Source organism: Balaenoptera musculus, chromosome 5, assembly GCF_009873245.2.
Source record: "Balaenoptera musculus isolate JJ_BM4_2016_0621 chromosome 5, mBalMus1.pri.v3, whole genome shotgun sequence".
Classification (NCBI taxonomy): domain Eukaryota; kingdom Metazoa; phylum Chordata; class Mammalia; order Artiodactyla; family Balaenopteridae; genus Balaenoptera; species Balaenoptera musculus.
Window position 1 is genome coordinate 100,936,719 of NC_045789.1, and position 22,393 is coordinate 100,959,111.

The window sequence follows — 22,393 nt, forward strand, 5'->3', positions numbered from 1 at the left end:
ATGACCTGGCTATTGTAAATAGTGCTGCAATGAACATTCGGGTGCATGTGTCTTTTTGAATTACGGTTTTCTCTGGGTATATGCCCAGTAGTGGGATTGCTGGGTCATATGGTAATTCTATTTTTCATTTTTTAAGGAACCTCCATATTGTTCTCCATAGTGGCTGTATCAATTTACATTCCCACCAACAGTGCAAGAGGGTTCCCTTTTCTCCACACCCTCTCCAGCATTTGTTGTTTGTTGACTTTCTGATGATGCCCATTCTAACAGGAGTGAGGTGATACCTCATTGTAGTTTTGATTTGCATTTCTCTAATAATTAGTGATGTTGAGCATCTTTTCATGTGCTTCGTGGCCGTCTGTATGTCTTCTTTGGAGAAATGTCTATTTAGGTCTTCTGCCCATTTTTGGATTGGGGTGTTTGTTTCTTTAATATTGAGCTGAATGAGCTGTTTATATATTTTGGACATTAATCCTTTGTCCGTTGATTCGTTTGCAAATATTTTCTCCCATTCTGAGGGTTGTCTTTTCGTCTTGTTTATGGTTTCCTTTGCTGTGCAGAAGCTTTGAAGTTTCATTAGGTCCCATTTGTTTATTTTTGTTTTTATTTCCATTACTGTAGGAGGTGGATCCAAAAAGATCTTGCTGTGATTTATGTCAAAGAGTGTTCTTCCTATGTTTTCCTCTAAGAGTTTTATAGTGTCCAGTCTTATATTTAGGTCTCTAATCCATTTTGAGTTTATTTTTGTGTATGGTGTTAGGGAGTATTCTAATTTCATTCTTTTACATGTAGCTGTCCAGTTTTCCCAGCACCACTTATTGAAGAGACTGTCTTTTCTCCATTGTATATCTTTGCCTCCTTTGTCATAGATTAGTTGACCATAGGTGCGTGGGTTAATCTCTGGGCTTTCTATCTTGTTCCATTGATCTATGTTTCTGTTTTTGTTCCAGTACCATATTGTCTTGATTACTGTAGCTTTGTAGTATAGTCTGAAGTCAGGGAGTCTGATTCCTCCAGCTCCATTTTTTTGCCTTAAGACTGCTTTGGCTATTCGGGGTCTTTTGTGTCTCCATACAAATTTTAAGATGATTTGTTCTAGCTCCATAAAAAATGCCATTGGTAATTTGATAGGGATTGCATTGAATCCGTAGATTGCTTTGGGTAGTATAGTCATTTTCACAATGTTGATTCTTCCAATCCAAGAACATGGTATATCTCTCCATCTGTTGGTATCATCTTTAATTTCTTTCATCAGTGTCTTATAGTTTTCTGCATACAGGTCTTTTGTCTCCCTAGGTAGGTTTATTCCTAGGTATTTTATTCTTTTTGTTGCAATGATAAATGGGAGTGTTTCCATAATTTCTCTTTCAGATTTTTCATCATTAGTGTATAGGAATGCAAGAGATTTCTGTGCATTAATTTTGTATCCTGCAACTTTACCATATTCATTAATTAGCTCTAGCAGTTTTCTGGTGGCAGTTTTAGGATTCTCTATGTATAGTATCATGTCATCCGCAAACAGTGAGTTTTACTTCTTCTTTTCCAATTTGTATTCCTTTTATTTCTTTTTCTTCTCTGATTGCCGTGGCTAGGACTTCCAGAACTATGTTGAATAATAGTGGTGAGAGTGGACATCCTTGTCTCGTTCCTGACCTTAGAGGAAATGCTTTCAGTTTTTCACCATTGAGAATGATGTTTGCTGTGGGTTAGTCATATATGGCCTCTATTATGTTGAGGTAGGTTCCCTCTGTGCCCACTTTCTGGAGAGTTTTTATCATAAATGGGTGTTGAATTTTGTCGAAAGCTTTTTCTGCATCTATTGAGATGATCATATGGTTTTTATTCTTCAGTTTGTTAATATGGTGTATCACATTGATTGATTTGCGTATATTGAAGAATCCTTGCATCCCTGGGATAAATCCCACTTGATCGTGGTGTATGATCCTTTTAATGTGTTGTTGGATTCTGTTTGCTAGTATTTTGTTGAGGATTTTTGCATCTGTATTCATCAGTGATATTGGTCTGTAATTTTCTTTTTTTGTAGTGTCTTTGTCTGGTTTTGGTACCAGGGTGATGGTGGCCTCATAGAATGAGTTTGGGAGTGTTCCTTCCTCTGCAATTTTTTGGAAGAGTTTGAGAGGGATAGGTGTTAGCTCTTCTCTAAATGTTTGATAGAATTCACCTGTGAAGCCATCTGGTCCTGGACTTTTGTTTGTTGGAAGATTTTTAATCACAGTTTCAATTTCATTACTTGTGATTGGTCTGTTCATATTTTCTGTTTCTTCCTGGTTCAGTCTTGGAAGGTTATACCTTTCTAAGAATTTGTCCATTTCTTCCAGGTTGTCCATTTTATTGGCATAAAGTTGCTTGTAGTAGTCTCTTAGGATGCTTTGTATTTCTGCAGTGTCTGTTGTAACTTCTCCTTTTTCATTTCCGATTTTATTGATTTGAGTCCTCTCCCTCTTTTTCTTGATGAGTCTGGCTAATGGCTTATCAATTTTGTTTATCTTCTCAAAGAACCAACTTTTAGTTTTATTGATCTTTGCTATTGTTTTGTTTCTATTTCATTTATTTCTGCTCTGATCTTTATGATTTCTTTCCTTCTGCTAACTTTGGGTTTTGTTTGTTCTTCTTTCTCTAGTTTCTTTAGGTGTAAGGTTAGATTGTTTACTTGAGATTTTTCTTGTTTCTTCAGGTAGGCTTGTATAGCTATAAACTTCCCTCTTAGAACTGCTTTCGCTGCATCCCATAGGTTTTGGGTCGTCGTGTTTTCATTGTCATTTGTCTCTAGGTATTTTTTTATTTCCTCTTTGATTTCTTCAGTGATCTCTTGGTTATTTAGTAACGTATTGTTTAGCTTCCATGTGTTTGTCTTTTTTACATTTATTTCCCTGTAATTCATTTCTAATCTCATAGCGTTGTGGTCAGAAAAGATGCTTGATATGATTTCAATTTTCTTAAATTTACTGAGGCTTGATTTGTGACCCAAGATGTGATCTATCCTGGAGAATGTTCCGTGTGCACTTGAGAAGAACGTGTAATCTGCTGTTTTTGGATGGAATGTCCTATATATATCAATTAAATCTATCTGGTCTATTGTGTCATTTAAAGCTTCTGTTTCCTTATTTATTTTCATTTTGGATGATCTGTCCATTGGTGTAAGTGAGGTGTTAAAGTCCCCCACTATGACTGTGTTACTGTCAATTTCCTCTTTTATAGCTGTTAGCAGTTGCCTTATGTATTGAGGTGCTCCTATGTTGGGTGCATATATATTTATAATTGTTATATCTTCTTCTTGGATTGATCCCTTGATCATTATGTAGTGTCCTTCCTTGTCTCTTGTAACATTCTTTATTTTAAAGTCTATTTTATCTGATATGAGTATAGCTACTCCAGCTTTCTTTTGATTTCCATTTGCATGGAATATCTTTTTCCATCCCCTCACTTTCAGTCTGTATGTGTCCCTAGGTCTAAAGTGGGTCTCTTGTAGACAGCATATATATGGGTCTTGTTTTTGTATCCATTCAGCCAGTCTATGTCTTTTGGTTGGGGCATTTAATCCATTCACGTTTAAGGTAATTATCGATATGTATGTTCCTATGACCATTTTCTTAATTGTTTTGGGTTTGTTTTTGTAGGTCCTTTTCTTCTCTTGTGTTTCCCACTTAGAGAAGTTCCTTTAGCATTGTTTTAGAGCTGGTTTGGTGGTGCTGAATTCTCTTAGGTTTTGCTTGTCTGCGAAGCTTTTGATTTCTCCATCAAATCTAAATGAGATCCTTGCCGGGTAGAGTAATCTTGGTTGTAGGTTCTTCCCTTTCATCACTTTAAGTATATCATGCCACTCCCTTCTGGCTTGCAGAGTTTCTGCTGAGAATCAGCTGTTAACCTTATGGGAGTTCCCTTGTATGTTATTTGTCGTTTTTCCCTTGCTGCTTTCAATAATTTTTCTTTGTCTTTAATTTTTGCCACTTTGATTACTATGTGTCTCGGCGTGTTTCTCCTTGGGTTTATCCTGCCTGGGACTCTCTGTGCTTCCTGGACTTGGGTGGCTATTTCCTTTCCCATGTTAGGGAAGTTTTTGACTATAATCTCTTCAAATATTTTCTCTGGTCCTTTCTCTCTCTCTTCACCTTCTGGGACCCCTATAATGCGAATGTTGTTGCATTTAATGTTGTCCCAGAGGTCTCTTAAGCTGTCTTCATTTCTTTTCATTCTTTTCTCTTTAGTCTGTTCCGCAGCAGTGAATTCCACCATTCTGTCTTCCAGGTCACTTATCCGTTCTTCTGCCTCAGTTATTCTGCTATTGATTCCTTCTAGTGTAGTTTTCATTTCAGTTATTGTATTGGTCATCTCTGTTTGTTTGTTCTTTAATTCTTCTAGGTCTTTGTTAATCACTTCTTGCATCTTCTCAATCTTTGCCTCCATTCTTATTCCTAGGTCCTGGATCATCTTCACTGTCATTATTCTGAATTCTTTTTCTGGAAGGTTGCCTATCTCCACTTCATTTAGTTGTTTTTCTGGGGTTTTATCTTGTTCCTTCATCTGGTACATAGCCCTCTGCCTTTTCATCTTGTCTATCTTTCTGTAACTGTGGGTTTTGGTCCACAGGCTGCAGGAGTGTAGTTTTTCTTGCTTCTGCTGTCTGCCCTCTGGTGGTTGAGGCTATCTAAGAGGCTTGATGGGAGGCTCTGGTGGTGGGTAGAGCTGACTGTTGCTGTGGCGGTCAGAGCTCAGTAAAACTTTAATCCACTTGACTGTTGATGGGTGGGGCTGGGTTCCCTCCCTGTTGGTTGTTTTGCCTGAGGCAACCCAACACTGGAGCCTACCTGGGCTCTTTGGTGGGGTTAATGGCAGACTCTGGGAGGGCTCACGCCAAGGAGCACTTCCCAGAACCTCCGCTGCCAGAGTCCTTGTCCCCACAGTGAAACAGAGCCACCCCCCGCCTCTGCAGGAGACCCCCCAACACCAGCAGGTAGGTCTGGTTCAGTCTCCCCCAGGGTCACTGCTCCTTCCCCTGGGTCCCGATGCGCACACTACTTTGTGTGTGCCCTCCAAGAGTGGGGTCTCTGTTTCCCCCAGTCCTGTTGAAGTCCTGCAATCAATTCCCACTAGGCTTCAAAGTCTGATTCTCTAGGAATTCCTCCTCCCGTTGCCGGACCCCCAGGTTGGGAAGCCTGACGTGGGGCTCAGAACCTTCACTCCAGTGGGTGGACTTCTGTGGTATAAGTGTTCGCCAGTCTGTGAGTCACCCACCCAGCAGTTATGGGATTAGATTTTACTCTGATTGCGCCCCTCCTACCGTCTCACTGTGCCTTCTCTTCTGGCCTTGGACGTGGGGTATCCTCCTTGGTGAAGTCCAGGGTCTTCCTGTCAATGATTGTCCAGCAGACAGTTGTGATTCTGGTGCTCTCGCAAGAGGGAGTGAGAGCACGTCCTTCTACTCTGCCATCTTGGTTAATCCACCCAGGTGTGTCATCTTGAGCAGGGCCTGAGTTCCTCCTACCCTGCCCCTTTGGGGACGTCCTGTGAAGCACCTGTCACAGTTGTTGGTCATGGCCGGGTGCTCTACCCCTGCAAAGCGTGTGGAGCTCTGACTTGCAGAGTCCCGAGAACCGAGCATGTGTGCCTAGCTACTTAGTTTTGCTGAGGCAGTTTTTCTCCATCTTTAAAGAGGGTTTATAATCTCAATTTGCAAGGCTTTGTTAAAAATTAAAAATCATCATATTATACATTAATGTGCAGGATTTAAAAAGCACTAAATAGAAAATATCACTACTATTAATTATTGATTACTATTGACATACTATTTCATTTTTAACATCTTTATTGGAGTGTAATTGCTTTACAATGGTGTGTTAGTCTCTGCTTTACAGCAAAGTGAATCAGCTATACATATACATATATCCCCATATCTCCTCCCTCTTGCATCTCCCTCCCACCCTCCCTATCCCACCTCTCTAGGTGGTCACAAAGCACTGAGCTGATCTACCTGTGCTATGAGGCTGCTTCCCACTAGCTATCTATTTTACATTTGGTAGTGTATAAATGTCCATGCCATTCTCTCACTTCACCCCAGCTTACCCTTTTCTATGTCTGCATCTTTATTCCTGTCCTGCCCGTAGGTTCTTCAGAACCTTTTTTTTTAGATTCCAGATATATGTGTTAGCATACAGTATTTTGTTTTTCTCTTTCTGACTTACTTTACTCTGTATGACACACTCTAGGTGCATCCACCTCACTACAAGTAACTCAATTTTGTTACTTTTTATGGCTGAGTAATATTCCATTGTATATATGTGCCATTATCTTCTTTATCCACTCATCTGTCGATGGACACTTAAGTTGCTTTCATGTCCTGGCTATTGTAAATAGAGCTGCAGTGAACATTGTGGTACATGACCCTTTTTGAATTATGTTTTTTTCAGGGTATATGCCCAGTAGTGGGATTGATGGGTCATATGGTAGTTCTATTTTTAGTTTTTTAAGGAACCTCCATACTGTTCTCCATAGTGGCTATACCAGTTTACATTCCCACCAACAGCACAGGAGGGTTCCCTTTTCTCCACACCCTCTCCAGCATTTATTCTTTGTAGATTTTTTGATGATGGCCATTCTGACTGGTGTGAGGTGATACTTCATTGGAGTTTTGATTTGCATTTCTCTAATGATTAGTGATGTTGAGCATCTTTTCATGTGTTTGCTGGCAATCTGTATATCTTCTTTAGAGTAATGTCTATTTAGGCCTTCTGCCCATTTTTGGATTGGGTTGGCTGTTTTTGTGATATTGAGCTGCATGAGCTTCTTGTAATTTTGGAGATTAATCCTTTGTCAGTTGCTTCATTTGCAAATATTTTCTCCCATTCTGAGGGTTGTCTTTTTGCCTTGTTTATGTTTTCTTTTGCTGTGCAAAAGCTTTTAAGTTTCATTAGGTCCCATTTGTGTTTTTTTTTAACATCTTTATTGGAGTATAATTGCTTTACAATGGTGTGTTAGTTTCTGCTTTATAACAAACTGAATCAGTTATACATATACATATATTCCCATATCTCTTCCCTCTTGCGTCTCCCTCCCTCCCACCCCTCTAGGTGGTCACAAAGCACTGAGCTGATCTCCCTGTGCTATGCGGCTGCTTCCAACTAGGTATATATTTTACATTTGGTAGTGTATATATGTCCATGCCACTCTCTCACTTTGTCCCAGCTTAACTTTCCCCCTCCCCGTATCCTCAAGTCCATTCTCTAGTAGGTCTGCGTCTTTATTCCTGTCTTGCCACTAGGTTCTTCATGACCATTGTTTTGTTTGTTTTTTAGATTCCATACATATGTGTTAGCATACAGTATTTGTTTTTCTCTTTCTGACTTACTTCACTCTGTATGACAGGCTCTAGGTCCATCCACCTCACTACAAATAACTCAATTTTGTTTCTTTTTATGGCTGAGTAATATTCCATTGTATATATGTGCCACATCTTCTTTATTGATTCATCTGTTGATAGACACTTAGGTTGCTTCCATGTCCTGGCTATTGTAAATAGAGCTGCAATGAACATTGTGGTAAATGACTCTTTTTGAATTATGGTTTTCTCAGGGTATATGCCCAGTAGTGGGATTGCTGGGTCGTATGGTAGTTCTATTTTTAGTTTTTTAAGGAACCTCCATACTGTTCTCCATAGTGACTGTATCAATTTACATTCCAACCAACAGTGCAAGAGGGTTCCCTTTTCTCCACACCATCTCCAGCATTTATTGTTTGTAGATTTTTTGATGATGGCCATTTTGACCGGTGTGAGATGATATCTCATTGTAGTTTTGATTTGCATTTCTCTAATGATTAATGATGTTGAGCATTCTTTCATGTGTTTGTTGGCAATCTATATATCTTCTTTGGAGAAAGGTCTATTTAGGTCTTCTGCCCATTTTTGGATTGGGTTGTTTGTTTGTTTTTTTTAACTTTTTTGGGGTTTATTTTATTTATTTATTTATTTATTTATGGCTGTGTTGGGTCTTCGTTTCTGTGCGAGGGCTTTCTCTAGTTGTGGCAAGTGGGGGCCACTCTTCATCGCGGTGTGCGGGCCTCTCATTATCGCGGCCTCTCTTGTTGTGGAGCACAGGCTCCAGACGCGCAGGATCAGTAACTGTGGCTCATGGGCCTAGTTGTTCCGTGGCATGTGGGATCTTCCCAGACCAGGGCTCGAACCCGTGTCCCCTGCACTGGCAGGCAGATTCTCAACCACTGCACCACCAGGGAAGCCCGGGTTGTTTGTTTTTATATTGAGCTGCATGAGGTGCTTGTATATTTTGGAGATTAATCCTTTGTCAGTTGCTTCATTTGCAAATATTTTCTCCTATTCTGAGGGTTGTCTTTTCGTCTTGTTTCTGGATTCCTTTGCTGTGGAAAAGCTTTTAAGTTTCCTTAGGTCCCATTTGTTTATTTTTGTTTTTATTTCCATTTCTCTAGGAAGGTGGGTCAAAAAGGATCTTGCTGTGATTTATGTCATAGAGTGTTCTGCCTGTTTTCCTCTAAGAGTTTAATAGTGTCTGGCCTTATATTTAGGTCTTTAATTCATTTTGAGTTTATTTTTGTGTATGGTGTTGTTAGGGAGTGTTCTAATTTCATTCTTTAACATTCAGCTGTCCAGTTCTCCCCGCACCACTTACTGAAGAGGCTGTCTTTTCTCCATTGTATATCCTTGCCTCCTTTATCAAAGATAAGGTGACCATATGTGCGTGGGTTTATCTCTGGGCTTTCTATCCTGTTCCATTGATATATATTTCTGTTATTGTCCCAGTTCCACACTGTCTTGACTACTGTAGCTTTGTAGTATAGTCTGAAGTCTGGGAACCTAATTCCTCCAGCTCCATTTTTCTTTCTCAAGGTTGCTTTGGCTATTGGGAGTCTTTTGTGTTTCCAAACAAATTGTTCATATTTTGTTCTAGCTCCATGAAAATTGCCATTGGTAGTTTGATAGGGATTGCAGTGAATCTGTTGATTGCTTTGGGTAGAATAGTCATTTTCACAATGTTGATTCTTCCAATCCAAGAACATGGTATATCTCTCCATCTGTTTGTATCATCAATTTCTTTCATCATTGTATTATAGTTTTCTGCATACAGGTGCTTTGTATCCTTAGGTAGGTTTATTCCTAGGTATTTTATTCTTTTTGTTGCAATGGTAAATGGGAGTGTTTCCTTAATTTCTCGTTCAGATTTTTCATCATTAGTGTATAGGAATGCAAGAGATTTCTGCACATTATTTTTGTATCCTGCTACTTTACCAAATACATTGATTAGCTCTTGTAGTTTTATGGTAGCATCTTTAGGATTCTTTCTGTATAGTATCATGTCATCTGCAGACAGTGACAGCTTTACTTCTTTTCCAATTTGGATTCATTTCTTTCTTTTTCTTCTCTGATTGGTGTGGCTAAAACTTCTAAAACTATGTTGAATAATAGTGGTGAGAGTGGACAACCTTGTTTTTCCTGATCTTAGAGGAAATGGTTTCAGTTTTTCACCATTGAGAATGATGTTGGCTGTGGGTTTCTCATATATGGCCTTTATTATGTTGAGGTAAGTTCCCTCTATGCTTACTTTCTGGAGGGTTTTTATCATAAATGTGTGTTGAATTTTGTCAAAAGCTTTTTCTGCGTCTATTGAGATTATCATATGGTTTTTATCATTCAACTTGTTAATATGGAGTATCACATTGATTGATTTGCATATATTAAAGAATCCTTGCATTCCTGGGATAAAACTGACTTGATCATGGTGTATGATCCTTTTAATATGCTGCTGGATTCTGTTTGCTAGTATTTTGTTGAGGATTTTTGCTTCTTTGTTCATCAGTGATATTGGCCTGTAGTTTTCTTTTTTTGTGATGTCTTTGTCTGGTTTTGGTATCAGGGTGATGGTGGCCTCATAGAATGAGTTTGGGAGTGTTCCTCCCTCTGCTATATTTTGGAAGAGTTTGAGCAGGATAGGTGTTAGCTCTTCTCTAAATGTTTGATAAAATTCACCTGTGAAGCCATCTGATCCTGGGCTTTTGTTTGTTGGAAGATTTTTAATCACAGTCTCAATTTCAGTGCTTGTGATTGGACTGTTTACGTTTTCTATTTCTTCTTGTTTCAGTCTCAGGAGGTTGTGCTTGTCTAAGAATTTGTCCACGTCTTCCAGGTTGTCCATTTTATTGGCATATAGTTGCTTGTAGTAATCTCTCATGATCCTTTGTACTTCCATAGTGTCAGTTGTTAGTTTTCCTTTCTCATTTCTAATTCTATTGATTTCAGTCTTCCCCCTTTTTTCCTTGATGAGTCTGGCTAATGGTTTATCAATTTTATCTTCTCAAAGAACCAGCTTTTAGTTTTACTGAACTTTGCTATTGTTTTCTTCATTTCTTTTTCATTTATTTCTGATTTGATCTTTATGATTTCTTTCTGTCTGCTAACTTTGGGGCTTTTTTGTTCTTCTTTCTCTAATTGCTTTAGGTGTAAGGTTAGGTTGTTTATTTGAGATGTTTCTTGTTTCTTGAGTTATGATTTTATTGCTGTAAACTTCCCTCTTAGAACTGCTTTTGCTGCATTCCATAGGTTTTGGGTCGTCATATTTTCATTGCCACTTGTTTCTAGGTATTTTTTGATTTCCTCTTTGATTCCTTCAGTGACCTCTTGGTTATTAAGTAGTGCATTGTTTAGGCTCCATGTGTTTCTATTTTTTACAGATCTTTTCCTGTAGTTGATATCTAGTCTCATAGCATTGTGGTCGGAAAAGATACTTGATACAATTCAATTTTCTTAAATTTCCCAAGGCTTGATTTGTGACCCAAGATATGATCTATCCTGGAGAATGTTCCATGAGCACTTGAGAAGAAAGTGTATTCTGTTGTTTTAGGATGGAATGCCCTATAAATATCAATTAAGTCCATCTTGTTTAATGTATCATTTAAAGCTTGTGTTTCCTTATTTATTTTCATTTTGGATGATCTGTCCATTGGTGAAAGTAGGGTATTAAAGTCCCCTACTATGATTGTGTTACTGTTGATTTCCCCTTTTATGGCTGTTAGCATTTGCCTTACGTACTGAGGTGCTACTATGTTGGGTGCATAAATATTTACAATTGATATATCTTCTTCTTGGATTGATCCCTTGATCATTATATAGTGTCCTTCTTTGTCTCTTGGAATAGTCTTTATTTTAAAGTCTATTATGTCTGATATGAGAATTGTTACTCCAGCTTTCTTTTGATTTCCATTTGCATGGAATATCTTTTTCCATCCCCTCACTTTCAGTCTGTATGTGTCCCTAGGTCTGAAGTAGGTCTCTTGTAGACAGCATATACATGGGTCTTGTTTTTGTATCCATTCAGCCAGTCTATCTCTTTTGGTTGGAGCATTTAATCCATTTACATTTAAGGTAGTTATCGATATGTATGTTCTTATTACCATTTTCTTAATTGTTTTGGGTTTGTCATTGTAGGTTTTTTCCTTCTTTTGTGTTTCCTGCCTAGAGAAATTCCTTTAGCGTTTGTTGTAAAGCTGGTTTGGTGGTGCTGAATTCTCTTAGCTTTTGCTTCTCTGTAAAGGTTTTGATTTCTCCGTTGAATCTGAATCAGATCCTTGCTGGGTAGAGAAATCTTAGTTGTAGGTTTTTCCCTTTCATCACTTTAATCTCTTCAAATATTTTCTCAGTCCCTTTCTTTTTCTCTTCTTCTTCTGGGACCCCTACAATTCGAATGTTTATGCATTTAATGTTGTCCCAGAGTTCTCTGAGATTGTCCTCAATTCTTTTCATTCTTTTTTCTTTATTCAGCTCTGTGGTAGTTATTTCCACTATTTTATCTTCCAGCTCACTTATCCGTTCTTCTGCCTCAGTTATTCTGTTATTGATTCCTTATAGAGACTTTTAATTTCATTTATTGTGTTGTTCATCATTGTTTGTTTGTTCCTTAGTTCTTCTAGTTCCTTGTTAAACGTTTCTTGTATTTTCTCCATTCTATTTCCAAGATTTTGGATCATCTTTACTATCATTACTCTGAATTCTTTTTCAGGTAGATTGCCTATTTCCTCTTCATTTGTTTGGTCTGGTGGGGTTTTACCTTCCTCCTTTATCTCCTGTTTCTCTGTCTTCTCATTTTGCTTAACTTACTGTGTTTGGGGTCTCCTTTTCACAGGTTCATAGTTCCTTTTGTTTTTGGTGTTTGCCCCCAGTGGCTAAGTTTGGTTCAGTGGGTTGTGTAGGCTTCCTGGTGGAGGAGACTGGTGCTTGTGTTCTGGTGGATGAGGCTGGATCTTGTCTTTCTGCTGGGCAGGACCATATCCGGTGGTATGTTTTGGAGTGTCTGTGACCTTATTATGATTTTAGGCAGCCTCTCTGCTAATGGGTGTGGTTGTGTTCCTGTCTTGCTAGTTGTTTGGCATAGGGTGTCCAGCACTGTAGCTTGCTGGTCGTTGAGTGGAGCTGGGTGTTTGCATTGAGATGGACATCTCTGGGAGAGCTTTCACCGTTTGATATTACATGGAGCCAGGAGGTCTCTGGTGGACCAATGTCCTGAACTCGGCTCTCCCACCTCAGAGGCATAGGCCGGACACTTGGCTGGAGCACCAAGACCCTGTCAGCCACACGTCATTGTCTATTCAGGTATTCCAGAGAGGCAGAGTACATCAAGTTGATTGTGGAGATTTAATCTGTTGCTCCTGAGGCTGCTGGGAGAGATTTCCCTTTCTCTTCTTTGTTCACAGCTCCTGAGGTTCCGTTTTGGATTTGGCCCCGCCTCTGCATGTAGCTCACCTGAGGGTGTCTGTTCTTCGCCTAGTCAGGACGTGGTTAAAGTAGCAGCTGATTAGGGGGCTCTGGCTCACTCAGGCCGGGGGAAGGGAGGGGTATGGAATGTGGGGTGAGCCTGCGGCGGCAGAGGCTGGCATGACATTGCACCAGCCTGAGGCGCGCTGTGTGTTCTCCCTGGGAAGTTATCACAGGACCCTGGCAGTGGCGGGCTGCACAGGCTCTGGGGAGGGGATGTGTGGATAGCGACCTGTGCTTGCACACAGGCTTCTTGGTGGCTGCAGCAGCAGCCTTAGCGTTTCATGCCAGTCTCTTGTGTCCACGCTGACAGCCGCGGCTCACGCCCATCTCTGGAGCTTGTTTAGGTGGTGTCCTGAATCCCCTCTCCTCACGCATCCCAAAACAATGGTCTCTTGCCTCTTAAGCAGTTCCAGACTTTTTTGCGGACTCCCTCTCAGCTAGCTGTGGTGCACTAGCCCCCCCTCAGGCTGTGTTCATGCAGCCAACCCCAGTCCTCTCCCTGGGATCTGACCTCCGAAGCCGGAGCCTCGGCTCCCAGCCCCCACCCATCCCGGCGGGTGAGCAGACAAGCCTCTTAGGCTGGTGAGTGCTGGTTGGCACCGATCCTCTGTGCGGGAATTTCTCTGCTTAGCCCTCCGCACCCCTGTTGCTGCGCTCTCCTCTGTGGCTCTGAAGCTTCCCCATTGCCACCCCCCATCTCCGCCAGTGAAGGGGCTTCCTAGTGTTTGGAAACTTTTCCTCCTTCACAGCTCCCTCCTAGTGGTGCAGGTCCCACTTCTACTCTTTTGTCTCTTTTTTTTCTTTTTTCTTTTGCCCTACCCAGGTATGTGGGGAGTTTCTTGCCTTTTGGGAAGTCTGAGGTCTTCTGCCAGCATTCAGTAGGTGTTCTGTAGGAGTTGTTCCACTTGTAGATATATCTGTGATGTATCTGTGGGAAGAAAAGTGATCTCCATGTCTTAGTCCTCCGCCATCTTGAAGGTCTCTCCTGACATACTATTGTGATATATCTATGTCTATCTATCTATCATCAAGAGAGAGAGAAAGAGAAAAATAAGTTGAGAGAGAGAGAGAGAAAACCAGGAAGAGTTACTGGAGACTGAAAATGTACCAGTAATATTTGTTAGATATAGAATCAGTTAAGTTTGCAAACTTAGGGAACATAGATCAACAGACATTTATAAGAAACAGAAAAAATAATGACCAGGGATTGCTTAATATTGAATTTCATTCATGATAAGAGTGAGGTGACAAAGAACAGAGTTAAAGTTCAACCAAATAGTCCGATTGAGTTATTTTGGCTAAAGTCCAACATCTTCATGATAATGAGAATACAATAAGAAAAGTCACAAATAAATTAGGAAATAAACTAAGTAGAAGTGAATCAACATATAGTCTACTTTTGTCTTGAACAGATACATGGGAAGAAATAAAGGAACAGTTTGTATACTGAACCAAGAATGAGAATTTTGTATTCAGTAGTTTCGTAAGCACTTCATGTTGGCAAAAATATTTCTTCCCTACTCCTGATATTTCCTTCCTTTTGAAGAAAGCTCAAATAATGTAATGTCCTGGCTTCTTTCAGCCTCTTTACCAGTGCACTAAGTGTGGTTGCTCATCTTGTGCACTGCACATATCTAGGGATACCATTCACACTGTATTCTATTTAAATAGGTCCAGTGGAATAATTCAGTACACAACTTGTACAGATGTACTCAGATGCCTGCCTTAAACTCTCTCTATACTTGGGCTTAGGAAATAACTTTTCTCACTGAAACTTGGCGTGCTTGGCTTTGTTCCTCATCTTATCTTCTTGAGAAGGAGCTGCCTACAAAGAACACATTTTTCCTTGTTCCCCCATGCTGTAACTGTACAGAGTCTGCTTCCTTGTAGGGTGACCAGTAAGTGTGGCTAATTCTGATGTTTAGTGTTAGGAAATCCAATTTCTAACACATGTAAATTTTGTCCTCCCACCGACTCTTTATTATTAATGAAGGGAATACTTTGGCTCCTATTTGCTATTTATTTCTCAGTTAGTTCATGACCCAGGCATAGCAAAGAGGAATGTTGTTTATTTAGCTCTTTTCAAGTAAGTCTAATGTGTGCCTTATGGACCTTGAGAAATGAGCAAGGTGTAAAATTTTGTAGAATAAATTACGCATGGAATGATTTGGGCTTTGGGCATGGTTTGAACAGATGGCTATAAGCTTTGTTAGTAATTTCCTAAGCATAGACCATGTTGATTTTTCATAAATCCTAGTGATTTGCAGCCAGCATTGCACAACAGCTGATTTTTCAGTTGTAGAACTGGCTTTATGAATGTGTGGCTTGGGTATGTGGTATTGAACCTTTGCTGTATTTTGACTTCAGCAGGTTACTGCAGCGAATGGAGGCAGTGACTAGAATGACCCAACTCACGTGCAGGGTCTTCTCAAACCCCGACAAATGTGTGGACTGCCTCAGCAAGCAGGTTAGAGCACCTCAACCTTGCCCTTTACTTAGTTTATGTGTGTAAAGAGCGGGGACCATGGTTACTAGGGGCTGCCCTCATAGCCTTTGGTAATAAAAAGGAAGCAGAGGCAAGAATTTGATTGGAGAGAACAGATCGTCACTACAGAACTTTCCAGCATCAGTAGCTGAAGAATATGTGCTGTGTTTGGTCTGAAATGAATGAACTGTGGATTGTTACAGAGCACAAAGGATGTTCTGGCTGTAAATCGTTAGCACCAGCCCTAGGTAGGAGACTGCATTGGTCTCCCCCAATTTCGATCAGGATTCAATGCCAAGGAGGGAAATTTCAGGGCTGGAACCAGCTCAGGCTTCTCCACAGGGTCAAGCATCAAGCCACTTAACCCTTCCAGTTCTCACCATAATCTGGTGTCAAGCTAGTACTGTATTGCTTAATTACTTATATGGAAGGAAATCCTCTCTAAGAAGTAAAATTTTTTTAAGTCTTAAAACTTCCAAAAATAAATGAAGGAGAAACAGCCTTAGTATTGGAGGACTGAAAATGCCTTCTCCTAACAGTGGGTGGTAGATCCCACATTACTTTGTAGAGCCCCGATTCAATTAAGCACTATTTGCCTGAATCAGGAGGCTCCATGCAGACATGGGAAAACAAGGTAAATACTCTTCTGATCTACCAGGCAGTATTCATAAGTGGATTTTATTGATACAGTAAATAGTGCCAAAATTAACCTCTTGCTGAGAGAGTTGCCCAACTGAGTTTTAATTCCAAGTCTTAGGTAGCAGGAAATTGACATAAACTGCCTGGTATCCCAGCAAGACCCCACCAAGACATACATCTTCTTTCAGGATAATCATAAGTCTCTGCTATGGTCTTTAGCAACACAAAAGATTGGCTTGAAAACAATTTTGTCTGAGATAACTCTTTTAAGAGCAGGGGTTACTTTGTTTTTCTAATTCTGGGGATATGATGCCAGTGCTGTGATAATCTTGTTTTTCATAATAACTCCTGGGAATCTTTAAACTAATGAGGAACACCAGTGACTCGGTGTTGAACAAATACAATTCTGAGGCCATGAAGGAGGAGATAATATTTTAGTGAGAAAGAAGCCAATATTCAAATTAAAAGAACACTGTTTCTACCAACATGCTGAGAACTCTTCCAACTGAGACTGAATGGACTAAAAATTAAGTACTTTATAATCTTTGGAATTTTAAATCACTAGCATAAGGAAAATTAATTAATTTATGGAAATTTAGTTCTTAATTCTATGGAAATTTAATATATTTGGACTTTTACTTACAAAAGAATTTAATCTCCCTCTTTTAATATTTCCCCAGTAAGAGTATATTAGCAGAGTGTTTATATTCAAATTTGGGCAATCTCTTTATTGAAATTTTGTTATTGGCGTATAATTATGTCATCAAGCATGCTCTCAAAACAGATCTCATAACAGACTATGTTGAGCAATGTTGTTGGGAAAAAATGTAGACTGGAAAATCAACTAGAGATTGAATGTTCAGCCTTGTAGTTGATTTAAGTAAAGTGCTCTTCTGACCCAGTTTAGAGTCTCTGGGCAGGAGGTGTTGGGGGGAGTCAGCTCTCATCACAGTCCTCCTGAATGTTACTCCAAGGTGTACTGTCGGCATTGGCGGAGGGGCCCACGCAGGTCTGGAAAGAACTGGCTTGTTAAACTTTCATTCTCCTCCCCAGTCAGGGAAAACAGTGTTAAGAGAGCAAAATGTAGAGGAAGGCAAAAGGGAAATACTTCTCCCCTGTTCCTCATATTTCCTTCCTTGTGGAGCGAGATGAATTAGTGAAACACTCCTAGCTTTTCTCTGTTCCATTATTCACTACATTATGGAGAAATTGACTAATCTTGGATTAATTTGGGAAATAATAAGCTGTACATCCTTGGCACCATTCCTCCTTTTCCTTTGGGAAGAGTCTGAGTTCTCTTCTGTTCCTTTCAGTCATGTATCGTAGTTTTCTCTCTCCAGGAGCAGAGGTTTGTAGGGGCCTAGTGATACCTGTGCATGGAACAGTAAGTCTTTCTAATTTGGGGAGGGGGCCAATCCTGGGGAGTCTACCTGCCAGGACAAATGAATTACATCCTCCAAACTATGATGTGTCACTAATAAAGATGATATTTTACTTTCATCTAATGATTAGTTTATTTTCAAGGATTGTTTCTTCTGGGCCAGCCTACATAGACAGAGGGTGGGGGGAATTTCAGGGTCTTGCAGGAAAGGAAAAGGGTCCAAAATAAGTGGAGTCTTGTCACCTGGAATGGGTACACCCCATGGATGGGACAATGAGGAGAGAGACTGGAGTGGGATTAGGCCAGGATTATGTGGGATGTGATCATTTAGAAAGCTCTTTCCATTTGGAAATAGCGCTGAGTCAGCATTAATTGTCTCTGTGTCAAGCTCAATGGAAACAATGCTGAGAATGGAACTGAATTGGTCTAATTTCTATGTGTGACATCACCTCAAGCTGACTTCTAGTGAGAAATAAATCCTGAGTCCGTTTTACTGATACTTCTTAGCACTGAATGAATTTCACAATAGATCAAGTCCTGGGGGAGGTAAAGCCAGTCTCCCTAAGGCAGTTCATGGTGAGATATTTTGTGACTGTACAACCTCATACACCATGCTTAGTAAAAGAACATAAAGATAGCTGAGCCATCTCATCAATCAATGTCTTTTTGCCCAAATTTGAAGTCACTTGGAGCAATAACAAACTACTTCTACCTTTAAATACCTTAACTTCAGGCCCAGGCTGATGCATGTGGAGAGTGAGACAAATGACAGTTAACTGTCTCACTTCTCTCTGCTGGTCTGACCAGTACAAAAGGAAACAGCATTATCATCTCTTATAGTGTAAACATATTTCTCTTAATTCAGCCAAGTATGTCCCCAAAACCTTCTTGTATATTACCATACTGATGCACCTTCTATGTGGAGAAGGAGCAATGGGTCTGCAGTCTTGTGGAGTCTAGTCTAGGCTCTGATACATACTATTGTATCTTCCAATGAGTTTCCTAGCATCTTTAAACCTTGTTTTATTATTTTCATATATGAAAAGCCTTATGTTAGCCACATATTTGTAACCATAAATGATAAGACTATAGACTCTGAAGCCAGACTGCCTGGGCTCAAACCCTGACCCTGCCTCTTATTAGCTCTGAATCCTTTGCCAAGTTAAATGACTACTCCATGACTCAGTCTCCTCATCAGTAAAATGGAGATAACAAATATCTCTTTATATTGCAAGATTATTCCAATAATTAACAAACAGTGAATAAATGTAAAGTTCTCAGAATAGTGCCTGGCATGTGATTAGTCTCAAAAACGTGTTGTTATTAGTAGTGACAAGATAAAACTCAAACTCCTTTGTGTGTCACTGAAGACTCTTCACAATAATGAATTAATCTTCTATTGATGTCTGCTGCATTCATACCCCAAGGACCATTACCATCTCTAAATATCATGAGAGCAGACCATGTCAAATACCTTGCTGTATTTCTAGTATCTAATCATGGTATCTGTATACATGTATATTGAGTTAGTGAATTAATTCATACCACACCCAAATCTACCTTGTTCTTGATCCCTGTCAGTGACATCCAGATTCCCTGTTTATAGATTCATGAAAAACACTCTCTGGTGGTCCTCTCCCACTTCTTTTCCAAAATAAATTTTACCTGTTCTTCAAGGTCTATTTCAAAGGGCATCTGTTTAATGAAACTGATATGGTAACACAATGCTTTAGCTGGAAAAAGCATCATTGTTCTGAAATGAGAAAGAAATGAGGATCGGAGATAGAGCAACTCTTTCTAGAAGTTTAAAAAAAAAAAAAAAAACTTCTAGATGGAGCCCAGAAATTTGGAGCAGTAGCTGCAGGGGTATATACAGTTCATGGTGGTCCTGAGGAAGGTTTTGGGGCTTTAGCCATTCCATTCCCCTCAAATGTCCTTTAGCCCATCCAGAAAGTCCCCGTGGTGTACTTATACTCTGATAGGAAGAACTAACAATTTATTAATTATGAGTGGAGTTCACAGAGAAATAATTTGAATACTTTGTTGTTTTTTATTGTTGTTGTTTTTTTTGATCTGTAACTCACACTCTGAGGTACACCAATATGCTTGATATACAAATAGAGAGTCAAGACAAGTTCCCCAAATCTTGGTCTTACCATACGCCTCCTCTTAGATCCAATAAAGAAATTTTGGTTCCACCGCTGCTTAAGGGTGGAAAATAATGTCTTTTAACACAAAAGACCTGGCACTATGCTTATATACACATTAAAACAGAAGAAAATATAAGTTGCTGTCCCATTATTCCTTTGACTTATGTAGGAAAAGTATTAAAGCCCTCATAGTATGAATAAGAACATGAAAGCACAGAGGTTCAACAACAAGAAAAAGAAAAAGTAACAAGTTGAGTGCAGGGCAAAAATGAGAAGCCTGTTCTAATTAGTACAAACTTTGCCTTTTATTCACAGTATTTTAATGTTAATGGAAAGTAATCTGTAAATTTTAATTCCATAGCCTTGAAAATTTAAACCAAAGCACTGCCAAGTCTTTGTTATTAATAATCGTTCATGAATATTATGGCAAGAATTAGTTTTCGCCTGGTAGTTATAGTTGTGTTTCCACATCCAAGCTGGCCTTTAATTTCTTAAACTTTATTTTGGCTATGGAGAAAAATATCAGAAAAAATGTTTAATAGTTACAGTATTAACCCAGCAGAAAGATTTGGGCTATTAATCAGAGATTGGACCTTTAGCCCACATATATAAATACTTTTTATATAGAAGGAAAGTTCAAGGAGCTGAAGTCTGCAAAAGTCAATTGTTCTTAAGTATCCTTTAAAGGAGAGAGGACCCAGTGTTTGCACCAACTGGGAACTATTCTATGTGTCTGAAATGGGAACTTTTTTCACTGTTTAATGCTCTAGAAAGTATCAATGTGACAATGTCTCTTTTGAATTCTTTTCTATACTGAGTATATATTATGTGCCAGCTACTGTTTTAAATACACGGTGTAGAACCCCCAACAGCCATGTCTTTTCTTTATGATCCAAACTTCACTGGTCATACTTGTTGGCACAGGGGTGGACATCTGATCTTCTGACCCAACAGATATCTCAGGGGTTTTCAAAGTGGAACCAAAGACAGAGAGTGAAGCTCTTTTCAGTAATTTCAGCTACATGGCGAGTGGCTTGGGTGTCAGTAGTAGTCATAAGTTTCAGTGTGTCAGGAAAAAAAGAACATGAAACAGACATGCAAAGACATGCAAGAGATACACAGAGAGATCTCTGTAGTTCTTTTTTTTTTAATTAATTAATTAGTTTATTTTTGGCTGTGTTGGGTCTTTGGTGCTGCGCATGGGCTTCCTCTACTTGTGGCGAGCGGGGGCCACTCTTTGTTGTGTTGCGCGGGCTTCTCACTGAGGTGGCCTCTCCCATTGCAGAGCACGGGCTCTAGGCACACAGGTCTCAGTCGTTGTGGCTCACGGGCTCTAGAGCGCAGGCTCAGTAGTTGTGGCGCATGGGCTTAGTTGCTCCGTGGCATGTGGGATCTTCCCGGACCAGGGCTCGAACCCATGTCCCCTGCATTGGCAGGTGGATTCTTAACCACTGCACCACCAGGGAAGCCCGAGTTCTTAAAATCTTTGGAATCCAATATGTTTTCCTTTTTTAATAAAATACTTCAAGTTCACTTTCTGCCACTCTCAATCAAAATATCCCTTATTTATTCAAGAGTCTAATAGGTTCAGGGAAGAAAATGTACTGCACAGTGTGGTAAGTGTAATAATAGAGGAAATTCTAGGGTAGTGTGAGCACTTAGAAGATAATTTTCTATTCCTACTCCAGCACTGGGGAAAATAACATATCCAGAGAGATGTGCTAGTTATTATATTTTGTTTGGTTTTAATGTGTTGTTTTAATTTTTTTATGGAGGAAGTCTGGTGATGTGGGTGGAGAAGGATACAGGATAGGTATAAGTGGTAGGAGATAAAACTTCAAGACACTGTATCATAGCTCTTATTTGTAAGCAATGTAGTGCAATTTATATTTGATTAACCATAATGGCTCACTTACTTGAAGATTTATTATTATAAGAATAAATCTATGTTAATCTCTGTTAATGACTGATTTGTCTGGCTTCATTATCATTTTTTTTTCTACAGGGTGGATGGGTCATCCTGATCTAGACTATAATGGAATACGGTCAACACAACCCAAGTGATTGCTTTGGGGATTGACACGTATCCTAAATCAGGTCAATCCAAATTCACCCTAGGATGGTTCTAATAGCAGTTCCAAAAGCCTCCCATGTTGGTGATCATGGGATGAGAAGCTGGGGAAGCATTTGGCCATATTCTCTAACATGTGAAAAATTATCAATCTGCAGCAGGTGGGTAAGAGCCCAGCACAGAGAAAAAGGGCAGAGCTATGAGAAGGCAGAGCTTGGAATCTACGTACCCACCTAAGCCTGAGGTGAGATCCACCACATCTTTCTTAGTGATAAAGTTAATAAAATCCTATTCTTTGATTAATTTTGTTGAATGTCAATGAAAGAATATCAATTACACACTGGGTACTGAAGAGTGCATCAATGTGTTTCTCCTGTTGAGTATATATGTCTTTACTTTGCAAATCATGTTATAAAATGAATTTAAGAACTGAGAAACAACATAGATGTCATGTGTCCCAGCTGCCATTGTTTTACATATAAGAAAATTGAGGAATAAACCAGGCATGTTGCTTGCCCCAAATCAAAATGTGAATTGCTGGTAGAGCAATCACCTCTTTAGCAATTAGTAAGCTAGTCTATTTCAAAATTTGTACTATACATGTTATAATTAATTGTGTATGATTGCATATACACACACACACACATATACACACACACACATATCAAATTGAATGCAATTCGTGCTGTTGATGACAGCTCCACTTGACTTTAGAGTGGTTACTTTGCACAGTGAGAACAGAATATATGAGGAGTTTGTGGTTTTCTTTTTCATTTAACATTTTAAATTAAAACCATTCAAAAATATCCAAAATAGACAAAATAGTGTAATAAAAAATGTAGTTATCATCCAGATTCAGTAATAATCATCTCAT